This window comes from Plecotus auritus (assembly GCF_963455305.1).
Source record: "Plecotus auritus genome assembly, chromosome: 8".
Classification (NCBI taxonomy): domain Eukaryota; kingdom Metazoa; phylum Chordata; class Mammalia; order Chiroptera; family Vespertilionidae; genus Plecotus; species Plecotus auritus.
The window spans coordinates 84,042,081-84,061,961 of record NC_137782.1 but is presented as its reverse complement, the minus strand read 5'-3'; positions in this window follow the sequence as shown (position 1 = coordinate 84,061,961).

Here is a 19,881-nt window from a genome sequence, read left to right as displayed (position 1 = left end):
TGGCTTCTTTATCAAAAATTATTGCCCATATACACATTTCATTGGTCTGTATGTCTGTTTTTCTGCCACTACCATGGTGTTTTGATTATTGTCACTTTGTAGTATAATGTGAAGTCAGGGAGTGTGATACCTCCAGCTTTGTCCTTTTTTCTCAGGATTGCTTTCACTCTTCTGGGTCTTTTGTGGTTTCATACAAGTCTGCTGATTTTCTGATATATATATATATATATATATATATATATATATATATATATATATATTTAAATACCATTTGGAGTTTATGTCAATTGCATTAAATGTGTACATTATTTTGGGTAATATGGCTATTTTTAACTGCGTTGACTCTTCCAATCTATGAACACAAAATATCTTTCCATTTCTTTGTGTCTTTTTAAATATCTTTAAATAATGCTTTATAGTTTTTGTTATATAGGTCCTTCAGATCTTTTGTTCAGTTTACTCCTGGGTATTTCATAATTTTGTTGCAGTTGCAAAGGAAATTCTTTTTCCCATTTTTTTCTGAAATTTCATTGTTGTATATAGGAATGTGATGGATTTTTGCACATTGATCTTGTCTCTTGTGACTTTATTGCATTTATTTATTGTTTCTAATAGTTTTTGGTCTTCACCAATATTTTAACATTTGGAAAGTTAATGATTATCTTGCACACAAATGGCACTTAAAAATAAATGCATAGTTCAGAAAAAAAACAAGGCGGAATGCAGGCTGAACATGGAAGCACTTCAGCATGTATGTGAATGACACACATGTATAAGAGACCCAAGGCTGCTGGAAGTTGCTGCCACTTCATCCCCCGGCACTCAGTCTAAATGCATAAAGCAAAACTTTGTGGGCTCACTAAATAGGGCACACGGTTCAGATTTACCCCATGTGATGTTCTTTGACTAATGATTGTGGTATTGAGTAAATGAATGAGTGTGTGCCTTTGCCTAAAACTGTAGTGTCAAAAATTACTGCTTATATTTATTTAGTGCATTTGGGGGTAAGAAGCTTATTTTCTAGTGGAAACTGGGGGGAAATAACCTGCAAAGTGGTATAATTTTTTAAGAGCTCTTATGGTGCAAAGTTGACATGTCTACAGTCATTTAATAAGGAAACGCTGTATAAGATCCTTCACCCAAATACCTTATTCAATTCTCCAAAACAATGTTGAAGTGGGATTTTTATTTTAAAAGTTAAATAAAGTATAACAAGTGCCTTAAGTATTATTGGATTTCTAAAAATGTCTTCTGATTCATAAATCTACCCAGCAAGCAAAAAAGGTTCACAAATGTGGCAGAACCTGCTAGCCACCTCCTCAATATCAACCCCCGCCCTTCCTTATTAAGAAATAGTTGATTTGACTTGGTAAAACAATGTGCCTAGTAGAAAATACTCAGCCCTTCATTGCATCTAGGAGTGCCCATGTGACCCAGTTCTGCCCAATTTGACATAAGCAGAAATAGGCCAGTTGGAGCTTCCAGGAAAGTATTGTTTTCCAGATAATTCAGTTCACATTCAGTTACATTTTTACCATTACTCCTTCCTCCTCTCCACACCTGGAATGCAGTCTCAATGCCTAAAGACAAAGGGCACATCCTGTGACACTGAGGGCAAAAGTCCCCAACTGAGGACGCAAAACTTGAAGAAAGAGGGAGCCTTGTATGCTTATAATACTAAGGAGCCCTGCACTGGCCTGAGCCACCAGCTCTGGCTTTCCTGCAACTGGAAAAAGAAAGCTGCTATTATTTAAGTTTTGTGTTCCATGAAACTGAATAAAGTCTCTAGGTCTTACAGGAAACAGGTTGAGTTTGCAGTTTGTATTATCAATGTTCCACATATGTGTAATAGGGTTGACTGTTTTAGAAAGTAAACTGGCTTTGTAATAATGTGAAAAAAATGACGTGATTTAGAGGAGGAAAAATGGCAGCGGAATAGACAGACGTGTTCCAAGCCTTGACCCAGAGCAGAAAGAAAGAACAGCTGAGGGTCGCACGAGGAGTGTTTGTTGGCAAGTTAAGGGACAGATGAACTCCAGAAGAAGGTGGGGGACTGCTAGATGGGGTTCCCCTGACCTGGCAGCCCCTACTGCGGCTGGGTCTCCTCCCGGAGCTGCGGGCTTGGACGCGGAGTCTGCGCCATCTTGGACCAGAAAGTGCAGCTTATCGGAAGCCTGAGAATCCACAACTGTGGCACCCATGGAACAGCTGCGAGCCCCAGAACACCGCTCCCCAATTGGCGCAAACACACGGGTTCAGAGGAGCTCTACACTCCACCACAGAAAGGTCAGATTTCGACTGGGATAAGGAGAGAAAGAACTACATAACGAGACACCCAGAGAAGAGAGACCATGGGGAGACAAAGAAACAGCCTGCATATGAAAGAAAAGCAGGCATCACCAGAAAAGGAAGTAAACTAAATGGAGGCAAGCAACCTTCCAGAAAAAGAATTCAGAGAAATGGTCATAAGGTGGCTGAAAAGAATAGAAGACAAATTCGACAATATGAGCAAGAACCAAGAGGAAATGAAGAAGAACCAAGAAGAAATGAAAAATGACATTGCTGCTGTAAAGAACTCAATAGAAAGCATCAAGAGTAGACTAGAACTGCCAAAACCGGTTTGGCTCAGTGGATAGAGCATCAGCCTGCGGACTGAAAGATCCCAGGTTTGATTCCGGTCAAGGGCATGTACCTTGGTTGCGGGCACGTCCCCAGTAGGGGGTGTGCAGGAGGCAGCTGATCGATGTTTCTCTCTCATCGATGTTTCTAACTCTCTATCCCTCTCCCTTCCTCTCTGTAAAAAAATCAATAAAATATATTTTTTTAAAAAAAGAGTAGACTAGAAGAAGCAGAGGACCGCATCAGTGAGCTAGAAGACAAGATGGGAAAAAATACCCAAGTAGAGCAACTTCTAGAAAAAAAAAGTTAAAAGGCAGGAGGAGAGCCTAAGGGAACTTTGGGACAACACGAAACAAAACAACATCCGCATAATAGGGGTTCCAGAAGGAAAGGAAGCTGAGCAAGGAATAGAAAACCTCTTTGAAGAAATAATGACAGAAAATTTCCCTGATTTTGGGAAGGAAAACGCCACACAAATCCAAGAAGCTCACAGAGTCCCAAGCAAAATGAACCCCAAAAGACCGACGCCAAGGCACATTATAATTAAATTGGCAAACACCAACGACAAAGTAAGAATCTTAAAAGTGGCAAGAGAGAGACAGAAAGTTACATACAAAGGAACCCCCATCAGACTAGCAACTGATTTCTCAACAGAAACTCATCAGGCCAGAAGGGAATGGAATGAAATATACAAAGTCATGCAAAGGAAGGGTCTGAATAAAGAATACTGTACCCAGCAAGGCTATCAATCAAAATTGAAGGTGAAATCAGGAGCTTCACAGACAAAAAAGGACTAAGGGAATTTATTACCACCAAACCAGCAATGCAAGAAATGCTAAAGGGTCTGCTAAAAAAAAAAAAATAGGAAGCGAAGAAGGAACACAGGGGTAAAGAATAGGAATGGCGACAAATAAGTACCTATCAATAATAACTTTAAATGTAAATGGATTAAATGCCCCAATCAAAAGACATAGGGTAATGGATTGGATAAGAAAACACGACCCATATATCTGCTGTCTACAAGAAACCTACCTCAGAAGAAAAGACGCACACAGACTGAGGGTGAAGGGATGGAAAAAGGTTTTCCAAGCAAATGGAACTGAAAAAAAAAGCTGGGGTAGCAAAACTTATATCTGACAAATTAGATCTCAAAGTGAAGGACATAACAAGAGATAAGGAAGGCCACTTCATAATACTAAAGGGAACAATCCAACAAGAAGAAATAACTCTGGTAAACATATATGCACCCAAAACAGGAGCACCCAAATACATAAAAAACTCCTGGAGGATATCAAGGGAGAGATTGACAGCAATACAATAATAGTAAGAGACTTTAATACCCCACTATCACCATTGGACAAATCCTCTAAATAAAAAATCAGCAAAGAAACATCAATCCTAAATGACTCACTAGACCAGATGGAATTAATTGACATCTTCAGAACATTTCACCCCAAAGCCACAGAATATACATACTTCTCAAGTGCACATGGGTCATTTTCAAAGATAGACCATATGTTGGGACATAGGCAAAGTCTCTTCAAATTCAAGAAGATAGAAATCATATCAAGCATCTTCTCAGACCACAGTGGCATAAAACTGGAAATCAACTACATTAAAACAACCCAAAGAAATCAAACACATAGAGACTAAACAGCATGCTATTAAACCATGACTGGGTTACCAGAGAGATGAAAGAAGAAATAAAAAACATCATGGCAACAAATGACAATGAAAACACTACAATCCAAAAATCTATGGGACACAGCGAAAGCAGTCTTGAGAGGGAAGTTCATAGCTCTACAAGCCTACTGCAAAAAACAAGAAACAGGGGTAATAAATTACCTAACCCAACAACTCAAAGAGTTAGAAAAAGAGTAACAAAAAAAGCCCAGTGTAAACAGAAGGAAGGAAATAATAAAGATCAGAGCAGAGATAAACGACATAGAGACCAAAGAAACAATACAAAAGATCAACAAAACCAAGAGCTGGTTCTTTGAAAGGATAAACAAGATTGATAAACCTCTAGCCAGGCTCACCAAGAAGCAAAGAAAGAGGACCCAAATAAACAAAATCAGAAATGAAAGAGGTGAGAGAGAAACCAAGATGGCGCCATAGGTAAGCACCTAAACTGCTGCCATGCACAACAATTTCAAAACTACAACTAAAAGACAGAACGGACACCATCCAGGACCACAGAAAAGCTGGCAGAGTGGAAATTCTACAACTAGAAGGAAAGAGAAAAGCTCACAGAGAATTGGAGGTACGGCAAAGGGTCTTTGTGCGCGCATAGGGAAGGGCGGCTGAGAGCCTGGCTGACTTTCTCTGGCGGAAGGGGGAAGAAAGCCCCGACCGCACTGAACTCCAGTTCTGACTGCACTGAACCCCAGTTCCGGGCAAGCCTCTGGGGACCCACGCTCTTGTGGGGGGAATCTGGACTCTCGGGCGGAGACTCGGGAGCTGGGGAAGGCAGAAGTCTGAAGGCGCACGTGCCAGTGCGCACAAAGGCTGCGGAGGTTGCCACAGGCTTTCCCTAGTGGAAGGGAGTCAGAGGCTCCTGACTGCACTGAGCCCCAGCTCTGACTGCACTAGACCCCAGTTCCAGGCGAGCCCCTGGGGACCCACGCTCTTGTGGGGGGAGTCTGGACTCTCGGGCGGAGACTCGGGAGCCGGGGAAGGCAGAGGTCTGCGCGTGCGCGCAAGGGCAAGGCTGCCGAGAAGCCAAGACTGTCTGCTCCGCCCTGAGACTCCACCCCATCCAAGCTGAGCACAGAGGCTATTGCAATTTGACAAGTCTAATCCTATAAGGCTGTCTCCAGCACCGAACTTCTCCCAGCGTAGACACAGCTGATCCTTACAGCCAACTGGCCTGGAGGTCAATTCTTCCCAGTGATACCAACAACAATCAAGACTTAACTACAACAAGGCTGTACACAAAGTCCACAAAGGGATGCACCAAGAGTGTCCACCTCAGGTTAACTAGGGAAGCCGACCCACTGGGCCATATAGGAAACCTAGCACACAAATTTACCCTACCAACTCAGGGAAGCAGTGAAAATGCGGCGTCAAAGAAACAGATCACAAACAAAAGAAATGGAGGAAAACAAACGACTGGATATAGAATTCAAAACCACGGTTATAAGGCTTTTCAAGAATATCCTAGAAAAGGCCGATAAATATAACGAGACCCTCGAAGATATGAAAAAGGACCAACTAGAAATTAAACATACACTGACTGAAATAAAAAATATTATACAGAGACCCAAAAACAGACTAGATGAACACAAAAATCAATTCAAAGTATTGAAATACAAAGAAACAAAAAACACTCAACCGAAAAAGCAAAATAAAAAAATCCAAAAAGTTGAAGATAGTGTAAGAAGACTCTGGGACAACTTCAAGCATACCAATATCAGAATTATGGGTGTGCCAGAAGAAGAGAGAGAGCAAGATAATGAAAACCTATTTGAAGAAATAATGACCGAAAACTTCTCCCACCTGGTGAAAGAAATAGACTTACAAGTCCAGGATGCGCACAGAACCCCAAACAAACGGAATCCAAAGAGGACCACACCAAGACACATCATAATTAAAATGCCAAGAGCAAAAGACAAAGAGAGAATATTAAAAGCAGCAAGAGAAAAACAGTTAGTTACCTACAAGGGAGCACCCATACGACTGTCAGCTGATTTCTCAACAGAAACTATGCAGGCCAGACGGGAGTGGCCAGAAATTTTCAATGTGATGAATAGCAAGAACCTACAACCAAGATTACTCTACCCAGCAAAGCTATCATTCAGAATTGAAGGGCAGATAAAGAGCTTCACAGATAAGAAAAAGCTGAAGGAGTTCATCACCACCAAACCAGTATTATATGAAACACTGAAAGGTATTCTTAAAGAAGAGGAAGAAGAAAAAAGTAAAGATAAAAATTATGAACAACAATACATATCTATCAACAAGTGAACCTAAAAATCAAGTGAATTAAAAACCTGAGGAACAGAATAATCTGGTGAATATAATAGAATCAGGGGCATAGAAAGGGAGTGGACTGATAATTCTCAGGGGGAAAGTGGTATGGGAGGTTCATGAAGAGACTGGACAAAAATCATACACCTATGTATGAGGACAGTGGGGGGGAGGTAAGGGCAGAAGGTGGGGTGGGAACTGGGTGGAGGGGAGCTATGGGGGGAAAAAGGAGAAACAATTGTAATAATCTGAATAAAGATTTATTAAAATAAAAAAAAAGAAATGAAAGAGGTGAAATAACAACAGATCCCGCCGAAATACAAAGGATTGTTAAAAAATACTACGAACAACTCTATTCCAACAAACTGGACAACCTGGAGGAAATGGACATATTCCTAGAAAAATATAACCTTCCAAAACTCAATCAGGAAGAATCTAAACAGCTCAATATGCCAGTAACTATGGAAGAAATTGAAGCAGTCATCAAAGAGCTTCCGGCAAACAAAAGCCCGGGGCCAGATGGCTTCACAGGAGAGTTTTACCAAACATTCAAGGAAGAACTAAAACCTATCCTCCTCAAACTATTCCAAAAAATTCAAGAGGAAGGAACACTTCCAAGCTCCTTCTATGAAGCCAGCATCACCCTAATACCAAAACCAGATAAAGACAACACAATGAAGGAGAATTACAGGCCAATATCCCCAATTAATGTAGATGCCAAAATCCTCAACAAAATTCTAGCAAATCAGATCCAGCAGTACATCAGAAAGATCATACACAATGACCAAGTAGGGTTTATCCCAGGAATGCAAGGATGGTACAATATCCGCAAATCAATAAATGTGATACATCACATAAACAAATTGAGAGATAAAAATCACATAGTCATATCAATTGATGCAGAAAAAGCATTTGACAAAATGCAGCACCCATTTAGATAAAAACACCCTTTCTTGATAAAAACTCTCAACAAGGTGGGAATACAAGGATCATACCTCAACATAATAAAAGCTATATATGATAAACCCATAGCTAACATCATACTCAATGGGCAAAAACTAAAACCATTTCCCCTAAGAACAGGAACAAGACAGGGATGCCCACTCTCACCACTCCTGTTTGACATAGTACTGGAAGTATTAGCCATTGCAATTAGACAAGAAGAAAAAATAAAAGGCATCCAAATTGGAAAAGAAGAAGTAAAGCTGTCCTTATTTGAAGATGACATGATATTGTACATAAAAAATCCAAAAGACTCCATCAAAAAACTAACAGACTTAATAAATGAATTCGGCAATGTAGCAGGATACAAAATTAACGCCAAGAAATCTATGGCATTTCTATACACCAACAGTGAACTTACAGAAAGAGAGACTAAAAAAGCAATCCCATTTTCCATCGCACCAAAAAATTAAGATACTGAGAAAGAAGAATAAAGTAGGAGGGATCTCAATACCAGATTTCAAGCTGTATTACAAAGCCACTGTCCTCAAAATAGCCTGGTACTGGCACAAGAACAGACATATAGATCAATGGAATAGAATAGAGAATCCAGATATCGACCCAAACCAATATGCGCAATTAATATTTGACAAAGGAGGCATGAGCATACAATGGAGTCAAGACAGTCTCTTCAATAAATGGTGTTGAGAAAATTGGACAGATACATGCAAAAAAATGAAACTAGATCACCAACTTACACCATACACAAAAATAAACTCAAAATGGATACAGGACTTAAATATAAGACGGGAAACCATAAAAATACTAGAGGAATCCACAGGCAGCAAAATCTCAGACATATGCCAAAAGAACTTTTTCACTTATACTGCCCCTAGGGCAATGGAAGCCAAAGAGAAAATAAACAAATGGGACTACATCAAAATAAAAAGCTTTTGCACAGCAAAAGAAACCATCACCAAAACAACAAGAAACCCCACTGTATGGGAGAACATATTTGCAAATGTTATCACTGATAAAGGTTTAATCTCCAACATCTACAGGCAGCTTATACAACTTAATAAAAGGAAGATAAATGATCCAATAAAAAAATGGGCAACAGACCTAAATAGAATCTTTTCGAATGAAGACAGAAGGAAGGCCAAGAGACACATAAAAACATGCTCAAAGTCACTAATTATCCGAGAGATGCAAATCAAAACGACAATGCGATACCATCTCACACCTGTCAGAATGGCTATCATCAACAAATCAACAAACAACAAGTGTTGGCGAGGATGCGGAGAAAAAGGAACCCTCGTGCACTGCTGGTGGGAATGCAGACTGGTGCAGCCACTGTGGAGAACAGTATGGAGTTTCCTCAAAAAACTGAAAATGGAACTCCCATTTGACCCAGTAATCCCACTCCTAGGAATATATCCTAAGAAACTAGAAACACCAATCAGAAAGGATATATGCACCCCTATGTTCATAGCAGCACAATTTACAATAGCTAAGATTTGGAAACAGCCTAGGTGCCCATCAGCAGATGACTGGATCAGAAAACTATGGTACATCTACACAATGGAATACTATGCTGCCATAAAAAAGAAGGAATTACTACCATTTGTAGGCACATGGATGGAATTAGAGAACATTATGCTAAGTGAAATAAGCCAGTCAATGAAAGAAAAATACCACATGATCTCACTCATTTGGGGATAATGAAAAACATAAACTGATGAACAAAAAGATAGATACAGAGGCAGTAAAGCATCAAACAGACTGTCAAATTACAGCGGTAAGGTTAGGGAGAGGTGGGGGAAATAAGAGATCAACTGAAGGACTTATATGCATGCATATAAAAGTAACCAACGATGCAAAACATTGGGGGGTGAGGGCATGTATGGGAGTGGGGTGGGCGGGCAATGGTAAGATATGTACACATATAATACCTTAATAAAAAAAATAATTTAAATAAATAAATAAATAAAAATAAAATATCAAAAAATAAAAATTAAAATTAATTAATTAATTAATTAATTAAGCCAGGCAATGAAAGAAAAAATTAAAAAAAATTTAAAAAATGACGTGATTTACCCAAAACTGTCAATTTTAAGAAATACGCATAAAATAAGAAGGATCTTAAGCCTGAATTAACATTTTTATTGTTCAAAAAGAAATGTTTTGAAAATATTTCTATTAACCTACATGAAAATTTCAGGTAATAATAATAAAATATGATAATGACCCCCAAATCATATGGGTCAGTGTTATGGGATTTGTTAGTTCATTTATTGATCCATTATTTATTTATACCTAGAATCTTAAAGAAACAGTTTGCAATGAAAGGTGGGCATATGACAGTGACATTAAAACAGGGATTAAAAATTAATAAAGCATGTTTGAAAGATAAAGAATGATTATAAATTGAAAACTAACTCGAGAATAGTGAATATGCTTAAACATGATATTTTGCTCTGAGCTTCCTGTAAGTCAAAGCAAAGAAACAAGCATACTGAGTTACAGTGCTCTTTTTAGCTGGCAAAGGAAATTTCCCAGTTTGTTAAATAATTAATTACTGACATATCAACATAAGAGTAACTTGCATTTATATATCACTGAAATTTGCAAAGCATTTTGATTTTATTCTACAACAACCCAATGAAGTAGGAAGAGCAGGTATTAAAATTATCCTCATTTTACAGATTAAGAAACTGAGGCTGTAAGGCTGGTACTAGTACTGTAGTTCCATTAGAGAGTTGGGAAATTGGGATTTAGGGAAACTGAAAAAACAGGCCTGGGTGTTTGAGGATATAGCAGTGTCAGTGGAATAAAGAAACTGGGGTGAAAGAGGAAGGCTGTGGGGTGGATCACATGCTCTGTTGAGTCTAAGTTAAGCTTGAGTTTTCTAGAAGTCATCAAGGAAGCAGTTTTCTGCATGAGGCAGGTAAATACTGGGGCTGGAGAAATTAATTAGGAATCAGAAAGTAGAAATGGTATTTAAAGCCATGGTTTTATGGATGTCATCCAGGGAGAAAGTGCAGGTGAAGACCAAGCACAGAGTTCTGAGACCTGCCAAAATGTACCTCCTGCCAGCAGAGGAAGAGCCAGCAAAGGTGGAGGAGAGGCCAGGGACACAGAGGAAAACCAGAGAAGGGGTCATGATGGCGCTTTAAGGAGAAAGTGGTCAACAAAGCCGAGAGATCAGGTGAGATGTGGACAGTGGCTTTGCCTAGACCAGGCCACCAGTGGCCTTGACAAAAGGCAGCAGAGTGGTGGGGAAGCTAGCCAGACCGAGGATACAGAGGAGAAAAGGAGGCCAGAAAGGAGAGAGCACCATGAATAGCTCTCTGACTTCTTGCTATAAACGAGAGCAGGAAAGTAAGATGAAATCTGAGTGTTGACTTGGAGGGGCAAATAAGCAGAAAAAATTCAGGACAGTGCTTTCTGGAGGAAGCATCTCCCCTTTGTGAAAAAGATACCAAACCACCAGGCACCTGGAACAACCAAGGCAAACTGCAGAAGAGCACAATGATGGGAGAAACTGACTAGCTTCTGTTTCTGAGAGCCCAAGGTCATGCCTCTGCGATCTTATAAATGTTAGATGGTGGGGTTTCTTTCACAAGCCAAGGCTATAATAATATGCAAAGGATATTTCTCCTACCTATCCACAACTAAAACAAATGATAACCTACAACACAATCAATCAATTACTATAGTGCCCCTCTTTGATCTTCTATGCCTATGATCATCCTTTTTACTTCTGAATCTTGCCTCCTGATTCCTATCTCCCTCGTCAGATATGCCAGACCTTTCCAGTTATCAGAATGACTAGAGAAAACCTCGAGCATAGCTATGTCTCTGGGCTCTCAGGACTTTAGGGGAAGGCAGGAAGTGACCGGAGTGCAGGGACAATATTTAAACATTGTATCCTGTCCCTGGTGCTAAACCAAGTCTCCCGGATTCTCACTGCACCTCACTAATAGAATTTCCCAGCACAGTTTGCAGGATAAAGGGCAATTTACCTCCAAAAGAACTCAAATTCATGGTGTCATCAAGATGAAACCTGGAAATATGAAAACTCTAAACCCCAAATCGTGTAAGGACTTTTGCATAATCCTCAGAAGACCCCACGTAGACAACAGAGGCTCCAAGAGAGTTAGACCTTGTCCAGGAAAGGGGGCGTCCCAGGCTTCCAGGGCCCACTGGGCCAGTAGGAAACTATCTGAGGAGATAAACATCTCACAAAATATAAAATTGCTACCCTGCTTTATTTTTAGTGTTTATTTATAAAATTATGTATTGAAGTATATAAATTTCAATAGTTTATAATCCTAATATAATTAAATGCACAATTTTACAAATATATTAATATATAACAAATGTACAGCTTAACAAGTTGAACACACTCATGGAACTAGGCTCCAGATCAAGAATCAGAATCTTCCAGATCAAGAATTCTGATAAGACTGAAATTGTACAATGATTAAATTTTGTTCTTCAGAAATATTTATGCAGCTCTTATTTGCATTACATATCAATTTAATCTCAAGTTATTCTGGATAGTTTTACATAAACTTGGTGTAAAAACATTCTTGTAAGTCCAAGTCAACTCATGAGAGTCATAAATCATAATAAAATTGCCACGTTCGGGTACATGGATACATAATGGAGAAGGAGAATAAAAGGTTAATGGCAGAATCTAAGTAGTGGGCATAACAGAGTTTACTGTAGAAATCTTTCATCTTTGCTGAATAATTGACAAATTTCATAATAAAATTATTGATTGTTTACTGTGATAATATCTGAGTTTTAGTCTCCCCCTTGGAAAAAAAATGTAAGTGGATAAAAGTTGATGTTAAAAATGATCAGCTAGGTTTTAAACATGCACACTTGATAATAAAATTGCATATGGGTACTTTTAAATATAAGTTATTATTATCACTAACAAAAGACAGTGCTTCTTGTGTATCTTTTCTAGACCACGTGCCAGCCTTTCACTGTATCCTCCAAAGAACTTCGTAATGAACTCATCTACCTCAAGGATCAGAGGTTGGCCAAGAAGACACAGCACACCTCTCTCAGCTGGTCCCTTACATTTGAAATCATCAAAAGAGCATCTGATGCTCAGTTGCACTGACCCCTTCAACCAGTGGTCAGAAGGCCGCATTCCAGTGGCCGAGGAGGCTTGATCAAAAGATAATATAACCAGTGGTGGCCAGAGCACCAACCCTTCCAAAAGCAAACCTAAATATCAGCTGCCCCCCCGGTAAGCACTTTCGGTGACAAAGATGACCCAAACAATCATGTCTACAGAGAAAGACTTTCAGAACAGGCAGGTGGAACAGGTCTATTTCAGTGTGCTTGTAATCCTGCACTTCTTTAAAATGTCTAGACAAATAGGCAACTTGGCCAACACACATATTTAGGGGCAGTTCATTTATGTACCTGCTCTGCCTGGGTAATGGAGCAGAAGTTGTAGCTGCTCTATGGGAAGCTGGACCAGAGCATCCAGTAGCATCCCACCTTACTCCCAAAAACTGCCTCTCTGGGAGGTACCCACTTATTACATCAAATGAAGAAAATAGGTTTTAAAAAAACAAAACATTAAAAATAAAAACACAATAAATGTTCAATGTAAAGCAGTCCTGCTGGCGAAGCATGGCCTAGACACATGCCAAAAACAGCATAAGCCTTTCATATTCTCCAAGACAACTGTGAACAAGAGCCACAACCTGTGTTGTAGGATCCCTGCATGTGGATGGCCACAAACCTGGCGCCTTCCGTGAACATCAAACAAGGGAGTAATATTGCAACCACCAGTTACTGAGTACTTGCTCTGTGCTACATGTTTGCAAATGTTTCCTCACCTGTTTCTCCCAACAAACCTTTAAGGAAGATACTGTTACCCATATTAGAGATGATGACACTGAGATCTGAGTGAAAAGATCTCATATTAGTAAGTGGAGAAACTAGAATTCAAGCCAGCTTTTCTTGACTCCAAAACTTATATCCCTTTGAGCCATATGCCAGGCTGGTCCCCGGGTTTGGTGTACTTGTTCCCTGTGACTTCCTCCTCACAAAGCAAAACCTTACAGGTCTTCGGGGTTAAAAACAAAACATCTCATGGCATTCACTTTTGCTTGAACAATTTTTTTTTCTTTTCTACCAGAACAGTTTTCAAAATTCAATCGTTCGCTTACCACTGTTACAATTTATAGTTAGTTAAAATGTGCCTTGGAGGAGGAAGATGGCAGCTGGCAGGAAAGGAGGTGAGGGAGAGGAAGTGAGTGAGTGATGGTATGAAAGGAGAGTGTGTGGATGTGTGTGGTTGTGTGTGAGTGAGTAAGGGACAGTTAAATCCCCGTAGGAGCAGCAGGGGCTGGCAGACCAGGCTCTCTTGGACTAGGAGAGACTACTACCTCTGTGGGCACTCCCTGGACTGCGGACTCCAGCACGGACCCCACGCCATCTTGAAGGGGAGAACGGCCTTTTTTAGGAACTCATCAGCACCACCAACCAGATAGGCCCTGGAACTGCCCAGCGACTCAGCAGCCACCCCAGCCAAAATCCTGCTGCCCCACCCATAGACCCACGGACCCTGGGACCTCCACCTCCAAAGGTGCACCGCTCCCGCAGCAGTAAGTGCGACTCCCCCTCCCCAGTGGCAGAACTCTGGACTCCACATTCTCGGGTTTCCAGTGCACAAGCATCCAGGGCACACCACTCCATAGGCAGTGCCTGGGAGCCACTGGGAGTCCCCGCGGGTGTGATTTTGTAAAGACAAGGGTGCACAGCCCTGCAGTAGAAATTCTGAACTCCCTCTTCCTAAATAACTGCCCACGGACACCCCAGCTGTGCAACTTCAGTGCCAGGGCCCCTCAGAGTGCATCAGAGCTCTGTACCAGCAAACACACCTACACAGATGCACATTTCCAACAGGCAGGCACCTTGAGCCCATCTATCCACAGGGCATTCGTGGGAGCCACTGTGAGCTCTCCCTGGGTGTGATCTTGGACAAACAGGGACGCACTCTCCCCCAGCAGTAGAAATTCTGAATTCACTCATCCTGGATACCTGCCCACCGATGCCTCAATTACATGGCTACACTGCCAGGGCCCTTCAGAATGCTTCAGTGTGCTTCGCTGGCAAATGTACCACGGGTCCCCTGTGAGCCACCACTGGGAGCGAGTGCTTAGCCACCACAGGTGCAGCAGCAAAAGCTGAGTCTGCCAACCCCACAACTACAGAACTCTGGACACCACAGTCACACCTTTCCAGAGCGCAGGCCCTCTGAGCCCCATCACCCCAACAGACGGTTCCTGGGTGCCACTGTGAGTCCACACTGGGCATGTGTGATTTCAATCAAGTGCGCAAGATAACAAAAATTGGCACACACCCCTCCACAGCTGCTGACTTCTAGACACCGCAGTTGTGCCTCTCCAGCTCGCAGGCCTACATCAAGAGAACTCAAATAGCTCAAGTAGGGAGCTACACTAGATTACCAAGCCCAGAAGACCAGAGATTACACCAGTAGCACCATCCCCAAAAGAACCTGGGTAGCAAAGCAATTGGATCTACAATTAAAACATTACAGGAAAAAGGGGGAAGACAAAAAAGCAATCCCCAAAGGAAAGAAAAAGAGGAATCATGAGAAAGGGAGTTAAATGAAATTGAGGCTAGCAACATACCAGAGAAAGAATTCAGAGTAATAGTTCTAAGGATGCTCAAATGGCTGGATGACAAATACACACAACTCAATGAGAACTATAAGGAGCTGAATGAGAATGTCGCCAACATAAAAAGGAACCAAGAGGAGATGAAGAGCCGAAACCGGTTTGGCTCAGTGGATAGAGTGTCAGCCTGCGGACTGAAGGGTCCCAGGTTTGATTCCGGTCAAGGGCATGTACCTTGGTTGCGGGCACATCCCCAGTGGGAGATGTGCAGGAGGCAGCTGATTGATGTTTCTCTCTCATCTGTGTTTCTAGCTCTCTATCCCTCTCTCTTCCTCTCTGTAAAATATCAATAAAATATATTAAAAAGAAAAAAAGAGGAGATGAAGAATGACATAGCTGCAATAAAGAACACAATGGAAGGCTTAAACAGTAGGCTAGAACAGGCTGAGGACCGCATCAGCGAATTAGAAGACAAGGTAGGAAAAAAACACACAAACACAGCAGCAACTGGAAAGAAGACTTAAAAAGCAAGAGGAGAGCTGAAGGGAGCTTTGGGACAACACAAAACGAAACAACATTCACATAATAGGGGTACCAGAAGGAGAGGAAGAGAAGCAAGGAATACAAAACCTGTTTGAAGAAATAATGACTGAAAACTTCCCTGATACTGGCAAGAAAAAAAACATGTAAGTCCAAGAAGCACATAAAGTCCCAAACAAGATGAACCCTAAAAGACCGACACCAAGACACATCATAATTAAATTGGCAAACACCAACGACAAAGTAAGAATCTTAAAGGCTCCAGAGAGAGACAGAAAGTTACCTACAATGGTTCTCCTATTAGAATATCAACGGATTTCTCAACAGAAACACTCCAGGCCAGAAAGGAATGGAATGAAATTTACAAAGTGATGCAAAGCAAGGGACTGAACCCAAGAATACTATACCCAGCAAGGCTATCATTCAAAATTGAAGGTGGAATCAGGAGCTTCACAGACAAAAAAGGGCTAAGAGAGTTTATCACTACCAAGCCAGCAATGCAAGAAATGCTAAAGGGACTGCTGTAAAAACAAGAAAGAGAAAGGAAAGAAGAAACACAAACATTAAGAAAAAATATGACAACAAACATGTACTTATCAATAATAACATCAAATGTAAATGGATTAAATGCACCAATCAAAAGACATAGGGTAGCTGAATGGATAAGAAAACATGACCCATATACTTGCTGTCTGCAAGAGACCCACCTCAGAACAAAGGATTCACACAGACTGAGAGTGAAGGGATGGAAAAACATTTTTCAGGCAAATGGAAATGAGAAAAAAGCTGGGGTTGTGATACTTATATCTGATAAAATAGACCTCATAGTAAAGACCATAACTAGAGATAAGGAAGGCCACTACATAATACTAAAGCAAGCAATTCAACAAGAAGATATAACTCTGGTAAACATATATGCACCCAATACAGGAGTACCCAAATACATAAAACAACTTCTGGAAGATATCAAGGGAGAGATTGATAGCAATACAGTCATAGTAGGGGACTTTAATACCCCACTGACACCACTGGATAAATCAACTAAACAAAAAATCAGCAAAGAAACAGCAATCCTAAATGACACACTAGATCAGATGGACTTAATTGACATCTTTAGAACATTTCACCCCAAAGCTACAGAATATACATTCTTCTCCAGTGCACATGGAACATTTTCAAGGATAGACTACATATTAGGACACAGGCAAAGTCTCTTCAAATTCAAGAAGATAGAAATCATATCAAGCATCTTCTCAGACCACAGTGGCATAAAACTGGAAATCAACTACAATAAAAAAAACCCAAAGAAATCAAACACATGGAGACTAAACAGCATGCTATTAAACCATGACTGAGTTACCAGAGAAATCAAAGAAGAAATAAAAAACATCATGGCAACAAATGACAATGAAAACACAACAACCCAAAATCTATGGGACACAGCGAAAGCAGTCTTGAGAGGGAAGTTCATAGCTCTACAAGCCTACTGCAACAAACAAGAAACAATGGTAATAAATTACCTAACCCTACAACTCAAAGAGTTAGAAAGAGAGCAACAAGAAAAGCCCAGTGTAAGCAGAAGGAAGGAAATAATAAAGATCAGAGCAGAGATAAACGACATAGAGACCAAAAAAAAAAAAAATACAAAAGATCAACAAAACAAAGAGTTGGTTCTTTGAAAGGATAAACAAGATTGATGAATCTCTTGCCAGGCTCACCAAGAAGCAAAGACAGAGGACCCAAATAAACAAAATCAGAAATGATAGAGGCGAAATAACAGCAGACCTCACAGAAACACAAAGGATTGTTTAAAAATACTATGAATAACTCTATTCCAACAAACTGGACAACCTGGAGGAAATGGACATATTCCTAGAAAAATACAACCTTCCAAAACTCAATCAGGAAGAATCTAAAAATCTCAATAGGCCAATAACTATGGAAGAAATTGAAGCAGTCATTAAAAAGCTTCCAGCAAACAAAAGCCCGGGGCCAGAAGGCTTCACAGGAGAGTTTTACCAAACATTCAAGGAAGAACTAAAACGTATCCTCCTCAGACTATTCCAAAATATTCAAGAGGAAGGAACACTTCCAAGCTCCTTCTATGAAGCCAGCATCACCCTAATACCAAAACCAGATAAAGACAACACAATGAAAGAGAATTACAGGCCAATATCCCTCATGAACATAGATGCCAAAATCCTAGCAAATCAGATCCAGCAGTACATCAGAAAGATCATACACTATGACCAAGTAGGATTTATCCCGGGCATGCAAGGATGGTATAATATTCACAAATCAATAAACGTGATACATCATAGAAACAAATTGAGAGATAAAAATCACATAGTCATATCAATTGATGCAGAAAAAGCATTTGACAAAATCCAACACCCTTTCTTGATAAAAACTCTCAGCAAGGTGGGAATAGAAGGATCATACCTCAACATAATAAAGGCCATATATGACAAACCCACAGCCAACATCATACTCAATGGGCAAAAACTAAAACCATTTCCCCTAAGAACAGGAACAAGACAGGGATGCCCACTTTCACCACTCCTGTTCGACATAGTGCTGGAAGTACTAGCCATTGCGATCAGACAAGAAGAAGGAATAAAAGGCATCCAATTTGGAAAAGAAGCAGTAAAACTGTCCTTATTTGCAGATGACATGATACTGTACATAGAAAACCCTAAAGACTCCATCAAAAAATTATTAGACTTAATAAATAAATTCAGCAATGTAGCAGGATACAAAATTAATGCCAAGAAATCTATAGTATTTCTATACACCAATAATGAACTTACAAAAAGAGAGACTAAAAAAGCAATCCCATTTACCATCACACCAAAAAAATTAAGATACCTAGGAATAAACTTAACTAAGGAGGTAAAAGACCTATACGCGGAAAACTACACAACAATGAAAAAAGAGATAGAGGAAGACATAAACAGATGGAAGAACATACCATGTTCATGGATTGGTAGAATCAACATCATCAATATGTCCATTCTACCCAAAGCAATCTATAAATTCAATGCGCTTCCCATTAAAATACCAATGGCAAATTTCACAAATCTAGAACGAACTTTCCAAAAATTCATCTGGAATAAAAAGAGACCCCGAATAGCTTCAGCAATCCTGAGAAAGAAGAACAAAGTAGGAGGGATCTCAATACCAGATATCAATCTGCATTACAAAGCCACTGTTCTCAAAACAGCCTGGTACTGGCACAAGAACAGACATATTGATGAACGGAATAGAATAGAGAATCCAGATATCGACCCAAACCACTATGCTCAATTAATATTTGACAAAGGAGGCATGAACATACAATGGAGTCAAGACAGTCTCTTCAATAAATTTTCTTGGGAAAATCGGACAGATACATGCAAAAAAAATGAAACTAGACCACCACCTTACACCATACACAAAAATAAACTCAAAATGGATCGAGGACTTAAACATAAGACAGGAAACCATAAAAATACTAGAGGAATTCACAGGCAGTGAAATCTCAGACATATGCCGAAGCAATTTCTTCACTGATACCGCCCCTAGGGCAATGGAAACTAAAGAGAAAATAAACAAATGGGACTACATCAAAATAAAAAGCTTTTGTGCAGCAAAGGAAACCATCAACAAAACAACAAGAAAGCCCACTGCATGGGAGAACATATTTGCCAATGTCATCACCAATAAGGGTTTAATCTCCAACATTTACAGGGAACTTAACAAAAGGAAGATAAACAACCCAATCAAGAAATGGGCAACTGACCTAAATAGAAACTTTTTGAAAGAAGACAGAAGGAAGGCCAACAGACATATGAAAACCTGCTCAAAGTCACTAATCATCCGAGAGATGCAAATCAAAACAACAATGCGATACCATCTCACACCTGTCAGAATGGCTATCATCAACAAATCAACAAATGACAAGTGTTGGTGAGGATGCACAGAAAAAGGAACCCTCGTGCACTGCTGGTGGGAATGCAGCCACTGTGGAGAACAGTATGGAGTTTCCTCAAAAAAATAAAAATGGAACTCCCATTTGACCCAGTAATCCCACTTCTAGGAATATATCCCAAGAAACTAGAAACACGAATCAGAAAGGATATGTGCACCCCTGTGT